The sequence below is a fragment of the Rhinolophus sinicus genome, chromosome X (genome assembly GCF_036562045.2).
Source record: "Rhinolophus sinicus isolate RSC01 chromosome X, ASM3656204v1, whole genome shotgun sequence".
Taxonomy (NCBI): Eukaryota; Metazoa; Chordata; class Mammalia; order Chiroptera; family Rhinolophidae; genus Rhinolophus; species Rhinolophus sinicus.
This window is the reverse complement of record NC_133768.1, coordinates 111,642,181-111,655,879: the sequence shown is the minus strand read 5'-3', so window position 1 is coordinate 111,655,879 and position 13,699 is coordinate 111,642,181.

Here is a 13,699-nt window from a genome sequence, read left to right as displayed (position 1 = left end):
CATTGTTAGTATATAGGAATGCAATGGACTTTTGTACGTTGATTTTGTAGCGGGCAACTTTACTGGATTTGTTGATTGTTTCTAATAGGTTTTTGGTGGAGTCTTTAGGGTTTTCTATATATAGCATCATCTCATCTGCAAAGGGTGACAATTTAACTTCTTCATTCCCAATTTGGATGCCTTTTATTTCTTTCTCCTGCCTGATTGCTCTGGCAGGGACTTCCAACACTATATTGAAAAGCAGAGGTGATACAGAACAGCCATGTGGTGTTCCTGAACGTAGAGCAAAGGGCTTCAGTTTTTCACCATTAATTGCAAAATTAGCTGAGGGTTTGTCATATATGGCCTTTATCATGTTAAGGTATTTTCCTTCTATACCTATTTTATTGTTTTAATCATAAATGGATGCTGTATCTTGTCAAATGCTTTTTCTGCATCAATTGATATAATCATATGATTTTTGTCCTTTATTTTGTTTATGTGATGTATCACGTTGATGGATTTGCGGATATTGAACCATCCTTGTGCCTGGGGGATGAACGCCACTTGGTCGTGATGAATGATCTTTTCAATGCATTGTTGTATGCGATTTGCTAGAATTTTGTTTAGGATTTTTGCATCTGTATTCATCAGAGATATTGGTCTGTAGTTTTCTTTTTTTGTGCTGTCCTTACCAGGGTAATGTTGGCCTCATAAAATGAGTTAGGGAGTACTGTCTCTTCTTCAGTTTTTTGGAAGAGTTTGAGCAGGATTGGTATTAGATCCTCTTTGAAGGTTTGGTAGAATTCACTAGTGAAGCCATCTGGTCCCGGACTTTTGCTTTTGGGAAGGTTTTGGATGACTGATTCAATTTCGTTACTGGTGATGGGTCTGTTTAGATTTTCCAGTTCTTCATGGTTCAGCCTTGGAAGGCTATATGTGTCTAAGAATTTGTCCATTTCTTCTAGGTTATTGAATTTGGTGGCATATAGTCCTTCATAGTATTCTTGGATGATCCTTTGTATTTCGTGTTGTCCATGATAACTTCCCCTTTTTCATTTCTGATTTTGTGAATTAGTGTCTTCTCTCTTTTTATCTTAGTGAGCCTAGTCAAGGGTTTGTCAATTTTGTTAATCTTTTCAAAGAACCAGCTCTTTGTCACACTATTTTTTTCTATTGTCTTTTCGTTCTCTATTTCATTTAGTTCTGCTCTGATTTTTGTTATTTCCTTTTTTCTGCTGACCTTGGGTTTCACTTGTTCTTTTTCTAGTTCTTTAAGGTGTAACATGAGGTTATGTATTTGGGATTTTTTTTTTTGTTTCTTGAGATAGGCCTGTAATGATATAAATTTTGCTCTTAAAACTGCACCTGAAACTAATAAAATTTTTAAAAATACTTAATAAATATAATAAAATAAAATAAAAAACTGCTTTGGCTGCATCCCAAAAATTTTGGTAGGATGTATTTTCATTGTCATTTGTTTCTATGTATCTTTTGATCTCTCCTCTAATTTCTTCTTTGACCCAGTCGTTCTTTAAAAGTATGTTGTTTAATCTCCATGTATTTGTGTTTTTTCCTGCTTTCTTTTTTGCAGTTGATATCCAATTTCAAAGCCTTGTGATCAGAGAATATGCTTGGTATGATTTCAATCTTCTTAAATTTGCTGAGGCTGATTTTATGTCCCAATATATGGTCTATCCTTGAGAATGTTCCATGTACACTAGAAAAGAATGTATAGTCTGATGTTTTAGGATGAAGTGCTCTATATATGTCAATTATGTCCATTTCATCTAATGTGTCATTTAGGGCTGCTATTTCGTTATTTATTTTCTGTTTGGATGATCTATCCATAGCTGTCAATGATGTATTTATGTCCCCTAGTATAATTGTGTTTTGGTCAATTTCTCCCTTTAGTTCTGTTAGTAGTTGCTTGGTATATTTCGGTGCTCCCTGATTTGAGGCACAAATATTGATGACTGTTATTTCTTCTTGTTGTATAGTTCCCTTAACCATTATGAAATGTCCATCTTTGTCTCTTGTTATCTTTTTCACCCTGAAGTCTGTTTCATCTGATATCATTATGGCTACACCTGATTTTCTCTGGGTACCATTTGCTTGGAGTGTCAATTTCCACCCTTTCACTTTGAGTCTATGCTTGTCCTTGTAGCTGAGATGTGTCTCTTGGAGACAGCATATGGTTGGGTTAATTTTTTGATCCAATCTGCTACTCTGTGCCTTTTTATTGGTGAGTTCAGTCCATTTACATTTAGGGTGATTATTGATATGTGAGGATTTCCTGTCATTCTATCTTTAGTTTTCTGGTAAGGCTGTGTCTCCATTGTTTCTTTGCCTTTTTGTTGTTGTCTATTATTTCTGTGTGGTGGTATTCTATGATGTTTCCCTCTGTTTCTTCTTTTATTACAGTATATATTTCAGTTCTGGATTTTTTTTTTGAGTGGTTACCCTTAAGTTTATGTAAAAGAAAGTTTGATATTTAGAGTATTCCATTTTCTTCAGCACGCTTACTTTCTCCATTCCTGTATTCCAGTTCAGGCCTTTACTCTCCCCCGTTTTGAGTTTTGGTTGCCACAAATTGTCCCTGTTGATGGTGGTTGAATAGCCTCCTTTAGTGTTTCTTGTAGTGCAGGTCGTGTATTAGGAAATTCCCTCAGCTTCTGTATGTCTGGAAAGATCTTTATTCCTCCTTCATATCTAAAGGATATCTTTGCTGGATATATTATTCTTGGCTCATAATTTCTCTTTCAATAGTTTGAATATTTGGTTCCACTCCCTCCTGGCTTGTAGAGTTTCTGCTGAAAAATCTGATGTTCTAATGGGCTTTCCTTTGTAGGTTACCGTCTTCTTTTCCCTGGCTGCCTTGAGGATTCATTCTTTGTCATTGTTTTTAGACAGCTTCAATACAATGTGCCTTGGAGAAGGCCTGTTGGGATTGAGGTAATTAGGTGTTCTATTTGCTTCTTGGATTCGAGGATCCAGTTCTGTCCACAAGTTTGGGAAGTTCTCATCGACAATTTGTTTGAATATATTCTCTGTTCCCTTCTCTCTTTCTTCTCCTTCTGGTATGCCCATTATTCTTATATTGCTCTTTCTGATGGAGTCAGAAAGTTCTTGTAGAGTTATTTCATTTCTTTTAAGTCTCAAGTCTCTTTCTTCTTCCATCCGTGTCATTTCCAGGTTTCTATCTTCGATGTCACTGATTCTTTCCTCCATCTGGTCAACTCTACTAACTAAGCTGGCTATTTAATTCTTAATTTATTCTACTGAGTTCTTAATCTCCAGAAATTCTATTTGGTTCTTTCTTAAAATTTCAATCTATTGAATAAAATGTTGAGGTTGTTCTTCGATTGTGTTTCTGAGTTCACTAAACTTCCTTTCTGTGTTTTCTTGCATCTCGTTGAGTGTTGTCAGAACTACAATCTTTTTTTTTTTTTTTTTTTTTTACATAACTGCAATCTTGAATTCTCTGTCATTTAAGTCACATATTTCTATATCTTTAAGTTCCTTTTCGGGAGACTTTCAATTTTCTTTCTGAGCTGTCTTGTTGCCTTGGTTATTCATGGCAATTACTGATTTCTTATTTCTCTTCCTAGACATCTACAGGAGTGGCTTCTGCAACAGGTTGATAGGAAGAGGTCTTTCTTTTGTTTTCCAGTACTTCTTGGCAGAATGTTTTATTTTCTCTCGTAACGCAGCCTTATTTTCTCTCTCACACTGTAGTGCTATGTTTTCTCTGCACTATTCCAGCTTCTCACACAATGGGGCGATTCCCTGGGGGACGGGCTTCTCCTCTGGTAAGGAGGAGACGGGCTCCTCCTCCTCCTCTTCTCGCCTGGGTATGCGGAGAGGTTTTGAAGTTCCAAAGCTCCTCCTGCACCAGATTCAGAGCCCGTGTGTTTCAGCAGTTGTTTACTCCTGCAGGGATCCACCTAGATAGGTGGGGACAGGGGCGGGGTGAGTTGTGAGAGGTGGCCCAGAACAATGGCGGTGCCCACCACCACAGCCAGTCCTGCTTCCACAGCTCCCTCCCCTTTGCCTGAACTAGTTGGGGTGCAAATCAGTGTCTGAGGAACATAATTCTCAGAACAGCAAATATTCTGTTCTTTTGATCTGACACCGCAACTGTTCTGCTTCTAGCACTGGGAAGGTGCGGGCGGGGCGAGCTCTGTGAGGGTAAGGAGTGTGTGGCTAGTATCAGTGCCTAAGATTTCCGTTCTCTGCTTGGCAGTGAGGGCTTAAACCACCGTTTTCAGCCTTCTTCCCTCGGTCTTTTCTCCGAGGTCTGTGCCATGAGCGTTGGTTCAGCTGTGTTATATGCTGTCCCCTCAGCCCTGTGGGCCATAAACGGAGCCCTAGCAGTCCGAGTTTCCCTCTTATGCAGCTGCGGTAGCTCCAGGATGCAGCAAGCTGGGAGCACTGAGCTAGGTCAGCGTCCTGCGGCCCTGCGGCTCCGTCTCCATACTGCTCCCTTCCCCCCTCCCCCCTCTCCGCTTGTGTGATTCTCCCACCTTTAGGTGAATTCAGCAGTGGGTCTCTTCCTCTTGTCTGTCTGTTGTGCAGGGAGTCCTCTGTGGAGTTACAGTTGTTAGAATTCTTGTAAATTTCAGGGGAGATTTACAGAGGCTCACCTCCTCTGCCATTTTGATGACGTCTGAGTCTTTGTTGTGTGTGTAAGATTTTACTGGGGGAGGGGAACAGGACTTTATTGGGGAACAGTGTGTCCTTCCAGGATTTTTTCCGAGTCAAGATGTTGTCCTTTCAATCGTAGTTGTGGAGGGTGCAGCTCAGCTCCAGGTCCAGTTGCTGTTGTTAGTTGCAGGGAACGCAGCCCACCATCCCTTGCAGGAGTCCAACCCGCAACCTTGTGGTTGAAAGGACTGCACTCCAACCAACTGAGCCATCTGGGAGCTCAGCGGCAGCTCAGCTCAAGGTGCCGTGTTCAATCTTAGTTGCAGGGGACCGATCCCACCATCCCTTGCGGGACTCGAGGAGTCCAACCAGCAACCTTGTGGTTGAGAGCCCACTGGCCCATGTGGGAATTGAACTGGCAAGCTTCGGCATTAGGAACACGGAGCACCAACCACCGGAGGCACCGGCCGGCCCCCAACTTCTACTTCTTAATCCCTTCACCCTTTTCACCCTTTCCCCAGCCCCCTCCCATATGGCAACCATCAGTTTGCTTTCCGGATCTAGGAGTCTGTATCTCGTTTCTGTTCATTTATTTTGTTCTTTAAAGTGCATATATTAACGAGGCTGTATGGTGTTTGGCTTCCGATTTGACTCATTTCACATAGCATAATAACCTCTAGATCCATCAGTGATGTCCAAAATGGTAGGATTTCATTTTTTATGGCCGAGTAATATTTCATTGTATACATGTATCACCTCTTCTTTATGCAATCGTCTATTGATGGGCATTTCTGTTGCTTCCATATCTTGACTATAGTGGAAAGCACTGCAGTGAACATTGCGGTGCATATATCTTTTCAATTAGTGTTTTGTTTGTCTTCGGAAAAATACCCAGAAGTGGAATTGCTGAGTCGTAAGGCAGTTCTATTTTCAATTTCAGGGACCTCCAAAAGTTTCCATACTAGCTGCACCAATTTGCAGTCCTACCAACAATGCATGAAGGTTCCCTTTTCTCCACATCCTCAGGAATACTTGTCATTAGTTGATTTATTGATGGTAGCCATTCTGACAGCTGTGAGGTGGTATCTCATTGCGGTTTTAATTTGCATTTGTCTGAGGATTGTGGATGTTGAGCATCTTTTCATTTGTCTATTGGCTGTATGTATGTCCTCTTTGGAGAGATCTCTATTCAACTCCTCTACCTAATTTTTTTTGGATTGTTTGTTTTTTGGTGTTGAGTCATATGAGTTCTTTATACCTTTTGGATATATCTCATCAGATGTATCATTAGCAGATATCTTCTCCAGTTCAGTAGGCTGTCTTTTCATTTTGTTGATTGTTTCCTTCGCTGTGCAAAAACTTTTTAGTTTGATGTAGTCCCATTTGTTTATGTTTGTCTCTTGTTTCCCTTGCACTAGGAGATATATCAGGAAAAATATTACTAAGAGCAATGTCAGAGGGTTTACTGCCTATGTTTTCTTCCAGGATTTTATTGTTTCGGGTATGACATTTAGGTCTTTAATCCATTTTTAGTTTTTCTCTTGAATGTGATGTAAGAAGAGGTCTAGTTTCATTGTTTTTGCATGTATCTGTCCTATTTTCCCAACACTGATTATTGAAGAGACTGTCTTTAACCCACGGTATATCCTTGCCTCCTCTGTCATAGACAAAATGACCGTATAGGTGTGGGTTTATTTCGGGGCTCTCTGTTGTGTGCCATTGATCTATGTGTCTGTTTTTATGCCAGAACCATGATGATTTGATTAGCATAGCCTTGTAGTATAGTTTGATATCAAGTAGTGTGATACCTCCAACTTTGTTCTTCTTTCTCATGATTGCTCTGAGTATTCGTGATGTTTTGTGGCTCCACATAAATTTTAGGATTATTTCTTCTACTTCTGTGAAAAATGTCTTTGGTATTTTGATAGGGATGGCGTTGAATCTGTAGATTGCTTTACGTAGTATGGACATTTTAGCAATGTCAATTCTTGCTAAGCCTGAGCACGGTATATGCTTCTGTTTATTTGTATCTTCATCAGTTTCTTTCATCAATGCCTTATAGTTTTCTGAGTATAGGTGTTTTACCTCCTTGGTTAAGTAACTCCTAGGAATTGTTTTCATGCAATGTAAATGGGATTATTTTCTTAATTTCTCTTTCCGATAGTTCATTATTGGTATATAGAAATGCAGCCAGCTACTAAATATTAATTTTGTATCCGGGTACTTTTCTGAATTCATTTATCTGTTGGGAGTTGTTTCTCAGAGGAACAATTTATTTTATTGTAAATAAATTGTACTTCAATAAAAAAAGGAACCAAAATAAAACAACTTAACCTACACATGGAGACCTGTGCAGCTGCATAATTATAGACCTTGATGAATTGTCACAAGTTGGAAAGACCAGATAACCAGCATCCACATGCCAGGTCATTTCTGCCTTGAGCACCCCAGGCAGCCACTATCCTGATATGTGTCGGTACAGACTACATGTCTCTATTGTTGTACTTACGTAAATAGTATCATTTATCATGTTCTCTTGTATCTGGGTTTTTCTGTTGTTGGGAGTTTTTTTATTATGGATTCAATTTCATCACTAGTAATGGGTCTGTTCACATTTTCTGTTTCTTCTTGATTCAGTCTCGTCCGATTGTATGTTTGTAGGAAATTAACCATTTCTTCCACATTGTCCAACTTTTTGGCATATACCTGTTGGTAGTATTTTCTTATGATTCTTTGTATTTTTGCGGTGTCAGTTGTCACTTTTCCTCTTTCATTTCTGATTTTATTCATATGAGTCCTGTCTCATTTTTACATGAATGAGTCCGGCTAAATTTTGTCAATTATTATTTTTATATACATATTTTCAAAGATTCAGCTCTTGGTTTCACTGATCTTTTGCATGAATTTTTTTTTAGAACCTATGTCATTTATTTGTGCTGTGATCTTTATTATTTCCTTCCTTCTACTTTTTTGGGCTTTCTTTGTTGTTCTTTTCCTAGTTCCTTTAGTTGTAAGGGTAGATTGTATATTTGAGTCTTCTCTTGTTTCTTGAGGTGGGACTCTATTGCTATGAACTTCTCTCTTAGAACTCCTTTCACTGTGTTACATAGATTTGTTGTCATTTTCATTTGTCTGAACGTATCTTTCGATTTCTTCCTTGATATCACTATCAGCCCATTCATTTTTTAGTAGCATGTTATGTAGCCTCCATGTGTTTGTAAGTTTTTCAGTGTTTTTCTTGTTATTTATTTCTAGTTTCATACCACTGTGGCCAGAGAAGATGGTTGATCTGATTTCAGTCTTCTTTAATTTACTGAGATTGTCTTGTGGCCTAACCTGCGGTCTATCTTGGCAAAAGTTCCATGTGCAATACAAAAGAATTTATTTTCTGCTGCTTTGGTGTGAAATGCTCAAAAAAAGTCAATTAAATCCATCTGGTCTAATGTGTCATGGAAGGCTGCTGTTTCTTGTCCGTTTCTGTCTGGAATATCTGTCCAATGATGTCCATGGGGTTTAAAGTCCCCTGTGATGAGTGTATTGCTGTCTATCTCACCCTTTATGTCCCTCAATATAAGTTTTATGTATTTAGGTGCTCGTATGTTAGGTGCATAAATGTTTCTAAGGGTTCTGTCGTCTTGTTGGATTCATCCCTTTATGATTATAAAGTCTCACTTTGTCTATATCACTGACTTTGTTTTAAAATCTATTTTGTCTGATGCAAGCATTGCTTCCCCAGCTTTTTATTTCATTTCCATTTGCATGAAATGTCTTTTTCTATCCCTTTACTTTCAGTCTGTTTGCGTCTTTCGATTTCAAGTGGGTCTCTTGTAGACATCATATATATGAGACTTGTTTTCTTACCCATTGAGCTACCCTATGTCTTTTGATTGGCACATTTAATCCATTTACATTTAAAGTAATTATTGGTAGGTGCATGGCTATTGCAATTTTATTATTCATATTTTATCTCCTTTTGTTTGTTTGTTTACTTCTTCTCCCATATCTTCTCAAAGAAGTCCCGTAACATTTCTTGTAATACTGTTTGGTGGTGATGGACTCCTTCAGCTTTTTCTGGTATGGAACCGAGGGTCATTGTAGTAGTGAATTGGAGGCACCCAAAGGTGAGATTTAAAAGGGTACACGTAGTACACTGTGCCTGTAACCACCTGAGGAGGCAGAGAGCGATAGGTGTTATAGATAGAGTTATCTATCACATGTAACTTGATTTTCCTTTTCCCTCATGTAGCCGACTGACTGCTGAAGATCCTGTGCAACTTGAAATGTGTGTCATCTCCTGTATCGACAAGCTTGCCATATTGGTTTGCATCATGCAGCGCTTTGTGCCCCCATCTAACTCAGCGTTTTACCCAGGACGAGGGGCCTAGGCCTAACCTAGAGTACCTTCCCAGGCAGTGCATCCTTCCCTAGGGCACTGATTCCTGCCGTAGTTGTTCCTTTGTACTGGGGTCCTAATTGTTTGCTAGTGAGGCCTCAGGCATTCTCAACTCTACTGTTTCCCCTTTGCTGGAAGAGAGGGGTCCTAATTGTTTGTTACAGCAGAAAATAAAACTGAACTGTTATTGTGCACCTGAGTTTATTGCAAGTGGCTGCGCCTCCTCATTTTCCTGCCTTCATGTACGGTTTGGATGGGTGGTCTGGCATTCAGCTATTCTAGTAGTACAGGCAATTGAGAACAATTTAGGAAAAGGAAGAAAATTGACTGTGTGCTGTCATCCAGCATTAACAGCTATCTTCATATTGGAATACTTTTTTCGTTTTACACTTACATTGATATATTAAATGCATAGCAGTAATACATAAGGTCTACTTTTTACAAGTTCAGAATGAATTTTAGTCAGCTATGTTTATTTAACATGTGAGCTTTCCCTCTTTCTCAAAAGTTTGTAAATACATGTAAGTGGATGTGTAACAGTACTACAATGTAATTGTTGACCACTTTTTCCCTATTATAAGCCATGAATCAATGGAAATCTCCTGTATGACTTTGCCTAAATGTTTATTTCCTCAACACAGATTCCAAAATGTGGAATTACTGAGTTAAAAATTTCCGTTTCTGTTTATTTTTTGGGCTGTTATTCTGCTGTACACAATTGTTATTCAGAAAGTGTGCCCTCCCACCAGAATTCCAGTTTGCCCACCTACTGATACCAGTAAGTCCGATTCCTGCCAGAATAAAAGGCTTGGTTTGCCTGCGAAGATAAAACAACCCAGAAACACTAGAATTGGAACTTTGTGGCTTACTAACCTTTCAGCTCAATGAAGAAAAGTGTTGAGACTACTGGTTCAGCATTTGTGGGGAGGGGTCAACTCCCTCTAACATAACTTGTTTCCTTGGCAAATTCACTTATGCTTTTAGTAGCTCTATGGAGGATGACGTCAGATTTTGTACGTACATGATCAGGTTGTCTGCACAGACGGCCGTTGCACTTTTTCCTTTCCCGTTGGAGGCCTATTTGTGGTCGATTTCTCTCTTCATACTGGGATCGAATTTTCTTGCTTCTCTGCATACCTGATAATTTTAGATTGGATGCCACACATTGTGTAATTCTACCTTGGGTGATACTAGTGTTCCCAAATATAATTCTAGACCTTTGTTCTGGGATTCTGGCAAACTACGTGAAAACAGTTTCATTCTATTAGATTAAGGAATAATCTTTTCTACTCTTATTCTTTTGGAATATTGGAATTGGATTTTAAATTAGATGAAATGTCGGCACCACAGTGGCAGACATCTGTTGCTTTTGTCACCCAGCATCCATTGCCCTTCCCCTGGTACCAGTATCCTTATTTCCTCCGTGACATGTGCTTTTCCCCTCCCCTCAGCATTTATGCTTCTGATGGGGTTGACTGCACCTCTGATTCCACGGGTGAGCGTGTGTCTCAGGCCTGACCAATCAGAGCACTGCTTTCCTCCAGCCAAGGTGATCCTATCCAACCAGTGACACTTTTGGGTTTCAGGGGTGCAGGCAGCCACTGAATCCGGGAACTGGAGCTTAAATAGGGGCTTTAAAGGAAGAAAAAAAGAATGAGAATCTACTTCATCTGTCTACCCCATCTCAGGAGACCGCCTCCCCTTCTTCTTTCCCTCAAGGACCCTTGTCATGACTCTCGGGAAGACAGCAGCAGCATAATACATGGGAGAAACACTTTGGGGAAGGCTGATGCAAGAGAGAGCCAAACAAAGGAGGAACCTCTGGGGCCCTCAAGGAATGAGACCTCAGATGATAGGAAAGTTTGGCAGGTAGAGTGGGGCCCATTTCCCAGGTGAATTCAATGTTTCAGGCAAGTGGTGATTTAGTTTCTAGGTTAGAAGGTAACTGAAGAGAGGCTACGAAGTCACTCCAAGGGCCTCCCTGAGGCCCCTGTAACAGTTCTACCATAGTCAGCTGAGCAACAGGTCTACCTGACAAAGTTACTGTTCCCATGGCTATTGCTATTTGCTACCTGGGCTTTATACATCAGTGCCCATGAGCTCGGTTGCATGAGTCCGTTGTTCAATCTGATGAAAGTTGTCTGGACTGCTACAGCTGTGGAGCTACAGCTGGACTTCTGAACCGGCCCAACTGAGGACAGACCCTGGGGCACGGTGATCACACTGGATCGCTCCGTGGGCACATGTCAGACTTCTGACCAAGTCTGCTCAGGCCTCCCCTTCTCGCCGTGAGTCAAATATGTCTAACCCTGGATGACAATCATTCCACTCATTCTTGAAGACAGAAGTCAAGTTGACGCTTAAGGACTTGACTTAGAATTATAAAATACTGGGGCTGGAAGGAGCCATTAAGAACACCTCATCTGAGGCTTGAATTTCTTCTACCACAAGCCTTGCTAAATGTTCCCAGCATCTGTGACCGAAAGGACTTCATGACATTGGTCTTTCTCTCCCTTTTCCTTTCTGAACCTTGGAATGAAACAGACTAAGTTCACTTAGTCTCAACCATGCCTTTGCATCACCAACAGGCTCCCCCACAGCTCAGGGTCTTTTCTCAGCCTTCATGTACCTCTGGCTTTGACTGAAACCCAGCCATCTCCTGAGGACATCACTGGCCCACTGGAGAAAGATGCTGCTCACGTCCTTCAGGGTGGGGAGGGGAGGTTGGCATTCTCCTCGCTTCCCATCTGGGTTCTGGTCATCTGAACCCCGATGTCACCCCTCTTTTCTCTTTCCCGCCTTCCACAAAAACACCAAAGTTTTGTTTGTCCCTGCCTGTGGGTTAAATTGTCAAGGAGGGAAATCTGTCATCAGTGCTCAGTCATGAGCCAGGCCTTGGACCCAATGTCTGTGGAACTGCCGACCTGCCAGTCTGATCCCCAGCTCTGCTGGACTCCACCTCCCTCTCTACTCACACCTGCCTCCTCCCTTTCTTCCTCCCTCCCTACCATCAGACAACCCTCAAGGACCCATGTACACATATCGCTTTCAAAACTGGTTGATTTTATTGTCACCATCAGTGTACCTTTCGGGGTGAGATCTAGTCTCTCTGGACTGGCTGTTTCTGCGCAGCCTGCCCAGGAGACACAGAGGGTGGTTGCAGCTCTCTGGGCTCTACTACACATAGGCCATTGCTGGCAGAAGCCACGTTGTCTGTGCTCTCTGGTTTTGGGCTGCCTTATTGGGATTCGTCTTTATATACCCTCTGCGGTATCAGAGTGATGCCTGGGGCTTTCTGTTTTCTTTGGTTTCGTTGAACTCGGTGGAAGAGCTACTTTGATGTTCTCCACTGTCTTCCTTGACTGGTAGGGAAAGAGAATGAGTCCATCAGGACATCAGTTTGGAGGCAGTGGACGGAAGATGCATGGGAAGGAGGGATCTATACAGGGGTGTGGGCTGAGGAGGGGCCTTGTGCCAGACAAGGACAGGCAGGAGTCTTGGCAGTGGGGTAGGACGGAAAGAAAAGGAGAACCGTGGGTACTGTGGTGACCATTTCACTGGCTTTGGTGTTGGGTGTACAGGGGGTCTTCTGTTTAATTCTGTCTTTGCTGCTTGTGGTTCGTTGCTCTGAATCTGTGCCGGGCTCCTGCGTGAGCAGAGAGAAGAATCCAGAAACACTAGAATAAGAATTTTGTGCTTTACTGGCTTTGTTTCAGATCAGAAAAGGAAAGTGCTGGGATAACTTGTTAAGAGTTCTGTGGGGAGAGGGGGCAGTGTAGTGTAGCCTTGGAAAAATATAATTCTGAACAAAATCATCTGTGTGCAGGTGTATGCTACACACTTTACCTACATCATGATATATAGCTCTCACAACAACGCTGTGAGTACGTGCTACTATTATTATACCTTTTTTAGGTGAAGAGTTGAGGCTCAGACAAGCTAAGTAATTTTCTCAAGGTCACTCAGCTAGGAAGTGGCAGAGGCTGGATTTGAATCTAGGTCTATATCACTCAAGCACTCACTCTCTTAGCCACGATATCACACTAACCTCAGCACTGCCATCCGGAGACACGAGGAGCCTGGGATAGTGCTTTTCCTTCTGATGGCTCCAGGGAACATCCACGTGACTAATGAAAATGCAGGAATGGACAAACGTAAGAAAAGTGGAGGAGAAGAGACGGTTGATTAGAAACGCAACCTTGGCTTTCCACTGGCTTTCCTGTAGTCCCTGGTCCTTTGGCATCTTGAAAGCTCATGTGACCCTCCTTGAAATGGATGTACAATGGAGATACTGCTTCCCTGCCCCCTCCGTGTCTCCTCAACTACGAGGAGGGCTCTTCTCAGGTATTTTGGTGGCCAAGAAATTTTAAAAAGTAGAACAAAATCTTCTGCCAACCCAGAAAACGACTCCACAAAGTTGAAGAAAAACAGCGTTCATCATTGAGTAACCATTGCACCAGAATGTGACGTACATCACAGGCAACGTGCTAAGAGATTCCAAGGACAAAGACATCTCACCCTTTTGCATAGGAAGCAGATAGAACTCATTACATGTTCTCAAGGTATATATAACTGGTCCTCAAATAAGAGGACTTGACACTGCCGGGTGTCACATATAGTTCATCTGAAATTTACCAGGTAACTGGGCTGACCATATGTTTTAGTTCATTAGTGTTTTGC